At 32.9% G+C, this 10,768-nt stretch overlaps 1 non-coding gene across 1 annotated transcript; it reads left to right on the plus strand.

Moving 5' to 3' along the window:
* The first annotated feature begins 610 nt into the window (after positions 1 to 610).
* LOC124079675 (U6 spliceosomal RNA) lies at positions 611 to 716 on the plus strand. Its single transcript, XR_006847424.1, has one exon. It is a non-coding gene; the product is annotated as a U6 spliceosomal RNA (small nuclear RNA).
* The last annotated feature ends 10,052 nt before the right edge of the window (positions 717 to 10,768 follow it).

Below are 10,768 nucleotides of genomic sequence, written 5' to 3' on the forward strand. Positions count from 1 at the left end.
ACTTGTGGTGAATATGGTAAATGATAACTCAACCATTTGGAAAATAAAAACTGACTCCCAGAATGTGGGTCATAGTGAAGTAAAAGACTTGAATCTAAAAAAAATATTCTAACAAATATATAGCAAGGCCATGGAAGTCAAACTGTTCATTCACCAAATGTAAAAACTGAAGAGTAAAACAATGATTTAAAAACTAAAATGGATTGTGTAAATTTTACATAAGGAAATATGCCTGGGTTCCTTAATAAATTCTTCCTAAAGTTATTGCCTGGTTTTAGAATGTGACCCAGCCTTGGAATAAAAACTGAGAGAAGTATCCTAAGCTGCCAGCCACAGTGGAAACATTTTCAAAATCAAGAGCAGTTAACTTGGGTGGCTCCAGTTGTAATATTTCTCAACAATATTCACAAACAGAAAAAAGCTCTGCCTGAAATAATAACTGATGTTAGGAATATGTCATAGAGTTAAACATAAAGAAAATCTGACATTGAAATAACATTTTTCATGATTTATAGTCTGTCCATTGTAGGTAGAAATGTGAGGAAAGTAAGAATTTAAAGTAGAGAAAATAAAGATGAAGAACAGGATAATACCCCCAAAGTGAAGCAGGGTGCTCACTTCAGCAGCACATATACTAAAATTGGAATGATGCAGAGAAATTAGCATGGCCCCTGTGCAAGGATTACATGCAAATTCATGAAGCATTCCATATTAAAAAAAGTGAGGCAGGAGTGGATTGAGGACCTGTTCCTAATTGAATAAGGTTATGGAATTTTGATATTTATAATTAACTGAACACTTAATTACAAAAGTGAGACTATTTTTATGACTAAATGTGGCTAATGATCTTTTTATTACCTGTGCATGATCATCAGCCTTATGGGATCTGCCTAAAAGTGCATCCTACAGAGGGATAGAGTTAGCACTACAGCTAGTTTAAAGGGGCAGTGAGAGGATCAAACATTTTTATATTTTTTCCTTAAGAGCTGCAAGTTGTGCAACAAATAGATTATATGATTATCTTATGTAAAACAAACTCGGGGCACAAAGGAACATGTTTTTTCCATACAGTAGTTATAATATAGACCTTAATCTGCTTCTCGATGATTTACAAGCATTATTACAAGAAACTGAAAGAGAGAGATTGAATTTGTGTGTGTGTGTGTGTGTGTGTGTGCGCGCGCGCGCGCCTCTGAGCTCAATCCCCAGTACCAAAAAAAAAAAAAAAAATGCGCGCACACACATACATACACACTGTATACACACACACACACACATATATATATATATATATATATATATATATATAAAATATTTGTGTGTGTATGTATATAATATATATAGTTACTTGGCATCTCTGATAGAATTTCCAGAATTTTTTTCAAACTTTTTGTGTTAATTACCAATGACTACACATTTCAATCCTATGTATTTGTTTTGAAATAAACAACCAGAAAATGATACTTGGAAATATAACAGAAAATTGGGGGCTCAATTAAAATAGGGACAACAAATGTGTTAGCTCAGGTTATATTTTTTTTTGCCTGAATCATTTCTATAAACATTACCAACGTTTGAGGCTTCTTATGTGAGAAGCTATAATACTAATGGAACAATTCTTATGGTAATTTCAATGATTATTACACAATGGTGAAGCATAGAAAAATCTCATTTGAGTTATTTGGTTGATACAATATTTCCTGCAAAAGGGCCTATTGCATGCAAAATATTAGGTGATATCTAAGCAATATCTACAAAGTTGGGAAACATGAAAATTATAAGGTCATAATATAGGAAACTATTGCATATAACTAACCAACTGTTTGATGAAGCCAGAATGTGGATTTTACCCACAGGAATGATTAGCTATAGAGTCATTTTATGGTTTGGATGTGAGGTATCCCTAAAAGCTCACGTGTGAGACAATGCAAGAAGGTTCATAGGAGAAATAATTGTGTTGTAAGAATCCTAACCTAATCAGTGATTTAATGCCATGATACAGATTAACTGAATGATAATTAAAGCAGTAGAGTGTGGCTGGAGGAGATAGAAATTGGGGCATGGCTCTGGGGTATATATTTTGTATCTGGAGAGTGGAGTCTCTACCTCCTGGTCACCATGATGTGAGCTGCTTCCCTCTGCCACCTTCCCCTGCCATGATGTTCAGCAGAGGGAAGCAGCTCATGTCCCTGAGGAATGGAGCCAGACTTGTATGGGCTTAGACCTCTGAAACTGTGAGCTCTCAAACTCTTCCTCCTCTACAATCATTCTGGTTGGGCCCTTTAGTCACAGTGGTGAAAAAGCTGACTAAAACAGTGATCTATATCAAAATATCAACATGGGTGCTCAAACTTGGGTCCAGGAAGTACTATACATCCTATTTTGCTTCATATACTTCCCTGTTTCTCTCTTTCCTATGACCTATGCCTCTGAAGACATTTGATATTTTTCCAGCACTTTAAGTTACTTTGCACCTTTAGAATAGCATGAACATATACTCTTATCAGTTAAATTTTTCTGAGTGTGCATAACACATAAACACACATTCTGGTTCTTTAATTTTTGAGGGGGTTACCAGGGATTGAACTCAGGGGTACTCAGCCACTAGGCCACATCCCCAGCCCTATTTTGTATTTTACTTAGAGAAAGGGTCTCACTGAGTTGCTTAGCACCTCCCTGTTCCTGAGGTTGTCTTTGAACTCCCGATCCTTCTGCCTCAACCTCCTGAGCTGCTGGGATTACAGGGTGTGCCATAGCACCCAGCACATATTTTGTTTATTTTCAAAGTATATATTATACTAATGCTTCATGTATTGCATTCATTAGAAAACATGCACATATATTAGAAAATGTAAATTTTTGAGAAAATGATTAAATAAGCAGTATTTCCACAAAGACATTCAAAAAAGGGTTTAGCATATGATTCTAGCTTTGAAATACTTCTATTTGAAGTGAATAAAAAAAAACATTAATTAGATGCCACTAGTGTTTCAGAGTGTGCTGCTTCTATGAGACCTCATTTTAGAAGTCTGATGATTGTAGAATTTGTTAACTAAGGGAATGTATGTGATAGAATTTAGCAGGTCTTCAAAAATAATCCAAGTAGATGATATAAACTCAAGCATAAAATCACACAAATATTTTGATTACAGACATATGGAAGGATAGGATCATGTTAATGATATATATCAGAAATGAAAATATTATAACAGTTACCAGCCTCTAAGATGTTGAAAGAAACACTAGTATATTGCATTTGTGGGACAGACATATAGGACATCTGCAAATACACTACCATTATTCCAATAAATTAATTTGTAAATTACAGAAAGGTAGAGCCAAAGACTTCTGCAAAGAGCAGCTTTTCTTTTTCTCTAAAGGTCAGATGGAGATGTACTATGAATAATATCTTGCTTAAATGAACACTCCTGACAATCCAAAGAGTGCCTAACATAGGGGCAATAGACAAAATTGTCCCAACTAACCAGACATATGCTTTCATATAAATTATGTTGGTTCATTCAAGCATTTAAGTGTGTGTAGTGACTATTGAGAATAACTGTAGATGTTCAGGTTTTTTTATATTTATTTTTTAGTTTTATGTGGATACAAGATCTTTATTTTTATGTGGTGCTGAGGATTGAACCCAATGCCTCATGCATGCTAGGCGAGTACTCTACCACTGAGCCACAACCTCAGACCATAGATGTTCAATTTGTGATTAAGTGTAGAGACTAAGATCATCATAAAAGTTAATAAGTAGTCTTTATAATGTGAACTTGCAAGGAAGGCAAAAAAAGAAAATAACTATAAAACACTAAAACAATGTAGAAAAAATAAAAGGTTGTGAATGGATTCTATACACAATCATTTTTCTTAGTTATTATTGGAGGAAGTTAGCAACTATTTCCTGAAGACGGCGTGGAGGTTAAAATTATAATCCCATTGCAGTATTCCTTAATATTCCTGGAACTACAGTTCTCAAAGAACTATATCTGCATTCAAGAACAGACTTTTATGTATAAATATGATCTAGAGAAAACATCAGCAAATTACAATTGGTGAGTCACATCCAGCACACTGCCTATTTTATAAAAGAAATTTTATGGGAAAATAGCCACTCCCAGTCATTTATGTATTATCTATTATTGCTTTCATAATACAATATTAGAAGCTTGGATGCAGTGGCACACACTTGTAATCCCAGTGGCTCAGGAGGCTGAGGCCAGAGGATCATAAGTTCAAACCTAGCCCCAGCCACTTAACTCTCTGAGCAACTCAGTGAGACTCTGTATCCAAATAAAATGGAAAACCGGGCTGGGGATGTGGCTCGGTGGTTAAGTGCCTCTGGGTTTAATACCTGGTATAAAAAAATAATAAAATATTAGAGTTGATTATGTACAATATAAACAATATGTCCTATAAAGGGTAAAAATATTTATTTTTTTGACTTTTTTTACTGTCCTTTTTTTTTAAATTAAAGAACATAAGTCTGCAATTAGAGACCAACAAGCAACTTCAGAACCTGTCCATTTGTGTCTCCATCAGAGGCACAAAATTAATTGTTCCCTCTTACTTATACCAACCATTATTTTTTTTAATTCTAATTTGTTATATATGATAGCAGAATGCATTACAGTTCATATTACGCAAAACAGATGCTGAATGTTTTCTCTGATATAAGGAGGCTGATTCGTAGTGAAGTTGGGAGGGGGAACAATGAAAGATTAGAAGAACTCTAGATAGGTCAAAGGGGTGGGAGGGGAAGGGAGGGGGTATGGGGATGGGAAAGATGGTGGAATGACATGGACATTATTACCCTAAGTACATGCATGAAGACACAAATAGTATGATTATGACTTTGTATACAACCAGAGATATTTTTTGGCTTTTTACAGAAAAAAATCTCATTAATGGTTCTCCAGGAAAGATAGAAACTCTTAAAGTCTTTGAGAAAACTAAGTATTAGTGCAAACATATCTAATGATTAAACACATATTTCCTATATTGGAAAATAATTTTGACATTTATTTAAACTTTATGATATTTTACCCTAAATGTGTTACATATGCACATATAGAACTGCATGGTTTACAGTATACAGTTTGTTCCAGAATGTAGACTCAGCCATTCTCCAAAAGTCCTTTGGGGTTTCTTTTCTGATTTTTTTAAACAAATTTTGTTTTCAGGACCACAGTGTTTTGATATTCTAGATCCTGGTGTCTGAAGAAATATTTTACAATTGAGAATTTCTATTGATATTCTTGAAGCAGACTCACTTTGTAGCAGATTTTCCAAAGGACTGCATTTGCTGTATTTGCCCTGGATCCTCATGCTACTTATCACACATGACTGACTTAGGAATGAAATGGATCATAAACCATTCAGTACCCTTTTATTTTATTTTAAAAGTTGAATTTGTGTCTTACTGAAATATCTTAAATAATTTACCTGGATATTTCATTTTTTTTATAATGGAGCTTCCCATCTTTTCAGTAAACTGTTCATTTGTACCAACTCTTTGCATTTCTCTCCAGGTCAAAATGTCTTTGTATAAATGTTCTTGTGTCTTTAATGATGTTATATGTCAGTAGAACAATGATTTCCACAATTTACTTCCCATTAGCTATGTTACTGTTAGGGTCAAGTTCTGAGTAGATAAAATTCCTGCATTGTATGATTGAGGTGAATACATTCATGTATTTTATTCAGTAATAAACAACTTGACAAGAAATTGGCCCCACGTTTTCTGTCTCAGTGTGTATCAATACTTGTATAGTTCAGTTTTAGAAATTTATTCATTTGATTTATTGTCTGTGATATGTCATTTAAAAATGAATGTGCCACTAGTAAGGATGATTTATTTTGTAATATCTTTACATGAGTAAATATCATAAACTAGAATGGTCCTGAGGAATGACTAGGTGCTATAACAATAGTTTCAACAATGGTGGGTTAAAAAGGCAATATTAACTCCAGGATCCAGTGTGAATCTTGGTTGGGATAGACAAGTGGCACAGAGAAACTGAAACATACAGTAAAAATAGCACACATTGGGGCTGGGGTTGTGGCTCAGTGGTAGAGCGCTCACCTACCATACATGAGGCACTGGGTTCAATCCTCAACACCACATAAATGTAAAATAAAGATGTTATGTCCATCTAAACTTAAGAATAAATATTTTAAAAAAATTGCACACATAATCTTCACTTACTTTAAAGTTCTGCCCAGGGCCTAATTTGCTCTGAAATTCTGTATGATGACTATTGTCTGAGAGGGAGGGAGACAATGAGAGACATAGAGAAGGAGAAGGAGGACGAGGAGAATGAGAAAAGGGAGGGGGAGAAAGGAGAGAGAAGAAGTTATGTCCATAAGTAGTTGTTCACTACTTTGAGAATGTCTAATCAGTGGCTCTAAATGAATATTTCCTTTTCTGGGACTTTGTGGTTTTTTTTCTCCCTGGGTTTCATATTCTTTTCTTTCTGTTATTTAAAAAGTTTCTTCAGAAGGGTATGCTCCTAAATGATATTACTTTGCCAGAGTAGCTTCTTGCAGAATTTCACAATTCTCAAAGATCTTGTCTTACAGTTGCAAAAATTTCCACCGACATGCACAAAATATGTACACAAAGAATGCCATGGGCCCTTGGAAGTGTATGTGGATTAGAACTAAACAATATGAGATAAACTAGCTGGCATTGTAATAAAAAGCATAGAACCTGGCAGGGCATTAATAGTCAGTGACATTTTGCTTTTGAAATGCTTTTATTTTAGAAACTGATATGACAGTGTGTACTAATAGGCCCCCTCCCTCACTCTTCATAACCATTTATCTATTTCAAGTTGGATCATATTTATGTAAATTAATAATCTCATGAAATGGAGGTAGTAGTCTTAAAAAGAGAAATACTTTATTAATTTATTTGCACAAATTCATCACAGTCTTGGTCACAGAGATTCATTGCTGCCCTGCAGGTATTTATTGACTCAAAATAGCAGCTTGCCCATCAATGGACCACATGCTAGTAATGGTCCTTGGGATACAAGACCACTAAAGTGGTAGAAAAAGAAATAGGCAGGTATTTTAAAATCCTCAGAGAGGATGTACTTGATTAAAATCATGCTGACATAAATTGTTCTATTATATTCTGTTCTTTGTTGTACTTGTGAAAATTCTGCTATTTGTGTTTACTGAGAACAATGCTTAGTTGTGTTTTTAGCTATTCTACCTTATCTGAGGAATTCTTTTCTTCCCCTATGTTTTAAATGAAGACTTAGCAAAAAAAAAAAAAAAAAAATGATATTATTGACTTACTATGTATTGGAAGCAGTTAATATGAATTCAAATGCACATTTCCTTAATTTAAAATAAAAATAAGAAATACACAAAATGATTATATTTCATTATATAAATTTATTTTACTTTCTTGCCAAATAGATTCAATCATTGCTTTTGCTTCAATTGGAACACAAATGAGGCATGAGATCTATTGTTACTTTTTAAAAGTTGGGAACAACTTTCTGTATTAACATTAATACTACATATAAGCTCTAATTCAGCTAATTATTGGTTGTGTGGTATCATGCAATAAAGAAATAGTGACTATTTGAAAGAGCCCATAGAAGAACCATGATTAAAAAAAATCGCTATAGACTATAGGTTTGACCTAAACATACTAGACATTCCTTTGCTTAATAATGATAAATATATATTAGTTATATTTTTAGGAATTTGAGCTGCTGTTTATGTTGCTACATGGATAGTTAATTAGTAAAGAGTTTTTTTTTTAAACATGTACAGTTTCATTATTTTCCTTAATTGGTAAAAACATTGATTATGAAGTCAAATATGAACAAATTTTACACTGAAAAACTTAAAAGCCATCAAAAATCACAAGGAAAGAATCTATCCACATCAATCTGTGGCTTATGCAAATTTAAATAGATATTGTATTTAGAGCATAATTTGTAATTATGAAAAATGATACTATGTCTGCAAAAAATGACCTTTTTAAAAATGAATATTACATATTGTAACTTCTCAATTTTTGTGAAATGGTCTTTATTTTGAATTAAAAACTATCGGTTTGAATTCAGTTTTAGGAATATTTGCTATCTTATTTCTATATGTGTTTGTCCTCCCAATGCGATTCAATGGCATTGTGTTTTTAATAGATAACATAATTCTCATGCTAATTATATCAAATGAACAAATGCAATGCTTTCAAATTTCCAGAATTTATGTTTTTCCTTTCCCAAATATAGCAATATAAAATTGTCTTGGTATAGTAACATGAGACCAATTTCAATGTCATGGATCAGTGATTCTCAAACTGGTTCAATTTTGCCCATAGGGGATATTGAAAGTCTCTAGAGACATTTTTGGTTCTCACAATTTGGGGAGATGTTCTGCCATGTAGTGGTCAGAGGCCAAAGCTGCTTCTAAACATTATAAAATGTACTGTATATCCCCCTATAAGAAATAATTATCCAGACTAAAATGTTAATATATTGATTTTTCACTGTCCAAAAGAAATATAATGATTCATAAATGAGAGCCACATATATAATTTAAAATTTTCTAGTAGCCACATTAAAATTTAAAATAAATAGGCGAAATTATTTTAATAATAAGTTTAACTTAACCCAGTATATCTAGAATGTTTTCTTGTCAGCATGCATTTAATATAAAATGTTAGAGAAATATTTTAAAATTTTAATAATTTTAGAGATATAGTGTGTGTTTTACATTTATAGAGCATCTAGATTCATACTAGCCACATTTCAAGTGTTCTGCTACTTACAACTAATGCATGCTGTACTGGGCAGGAAATCTTGCATAAATTCTTACCTTTTCCACTATTTATGCATAGTTCACATATAGATAGAAAACACTAGTGGTCTAAACTGAGTTAGGCAGCTCAATGTGACTATTGTTTTCTGTACTTAAGGATTTTTAAAAAATATATTTACTTGTGAATGTATCTATCTATATCTATATTTCTATCTATATCTATATCTATATCTATGTAGAATCTATATCTATATCAAGAGAGAGAGAGAGAGAGAGAGCGCGAGCTAGCTGAGAATTGAACCCAGTGCCTCACACGAGATAGACAAGTACTCTACCACTGAGCTACAACCCCAGCCAAAGGATTTTTTCACATTTATATATTAATAACAAATCTCAGTTTTGGAAGTATCCCTATTTATGAACTCTAGTCACAGAAATATTAAGGAAATGTACTACCTCTATTTCAATTCAGCAATTCTATCACTTACAATGTTACATATGTTGAGATATCTCTAACATGGCTCAAAGTATTTTGATAATATTAAAGAAGTTGAGAGTTTCTATTTTTAAAAGAATGATAACTTACCACCTTTTGTTTACTTGAAGCAATTTGATAAATATTTAAGTGGACTTCTCTTGTTTAATATTTTTAAATATTTTTTTAGTTGTTGATAGAACTTTATTTATTTACATGAGGTGCTGAGAATCAAACCCAGTACCTCACACATGCTAGTCAAGCGCTCTACCACTGAGCCACCACTCCAGCCCTTCTTGTTTAATGTGAAGCACACTGTTGCCTATTGTTTGTGGTTTGCTCCAGATTAACATGACACTGGAATATTCACTTTTGTTCTTCTCAGGAGAACAAATCTCTGGTTAGTGGCTTAGAAATAACATCATTAGGTTAAAATCCATCCCTCCTTTTTCAGTACAGTTATTCTGGAATTAAGTTTGCTTTGGGAAAACAGGCAATGAACTTAGGTGATTGAATGAATGACCAGATGATACTTAGCAGTACCTGACAATAGATTATAGGACATTGGAAGCCCATTTTTATGTAGATTTTTTCCCTCCTAAAAAATCTAGAATTATCACAAAATAGTAATAAATATCATAAAAATTATATAAATAAAGGAAACATAAAACTGTCACTTCATTTGCTACCTTAAAGGAGCAAAAAAACTTCAATTTCATAATATTTATAAAGTTTTGTATTTTGTCCTACAGAAAACAAAAGCAAATTATTTAAGTACTTTAATCTATTGTTAAAAACTTTCATATTGGGAGCTGGGGTCATAGCTTAGTGATAAGAACACTTGCCTTGCATGAGTGAGGTCCTGAGTTCTATCCTCAGCACCACATAAAAATAAAAATAAAGATATTGTGTCCATCTACAACATAAAAAAAAAAACTTTAATGTTGGTATATGTATGGTACCTAGGATGAATGTGAAGAATACACATTCTAGTTCATTAAGTTATTATTCTAATTTTGGTGCTTTTCCTCCCAAGGGATCTCTCTCCAAGTATCCAAGAATTATGAGGAATTTCTGTTACTGCTTTGAAAAGACAGCATTAACACTTGCAAATTTGTGATGTACTTGATATAACAGCAAAGTCTTTCAATTTCTGTAAAACACATTAAGACAGTTCTCAACTCACAAAAGATGAGAATCTTAGAATTGAGAAGAACAGATTGTCAAATGAAACATGATGGTAGGTGGCAGAATTTGTTTAAATATAGATATCTACTCTTCAATAATTGTTACTGAAAATGCACCATCTGCTTTAAAAAATAATGATTTTTTCGTGTATCTTTGTAATACATTCATGAGAAGTAATGAGTTTGACTTATTTGTGAAAATGCCATTTTCCTAGTCATTATTTAAATATATTTGGCTAGAATGTTAGGGCAGTATTATAAAATTTCCCATGAACTGTATGGTATATCTTTTAGCTAGGTGGTCCTGTAGGAT

The sequence above is a fragment of the Marmota monax genome, unplaced genomic scaffold, assembly GCF_021218885.2.
Source record: "Marmota monax isolate L192 unplaced genomic scaffold, Marmota_monax_Labrador192_F-V1.1 WCK01_AAM20220418_F8-fsc00075, whole genome shotgun sequence".
NCBI lineage: Eukaryota > Metazoa > Chordata > Mammalia > Rodentia > Sciuridae > Marmota > Marmota monax.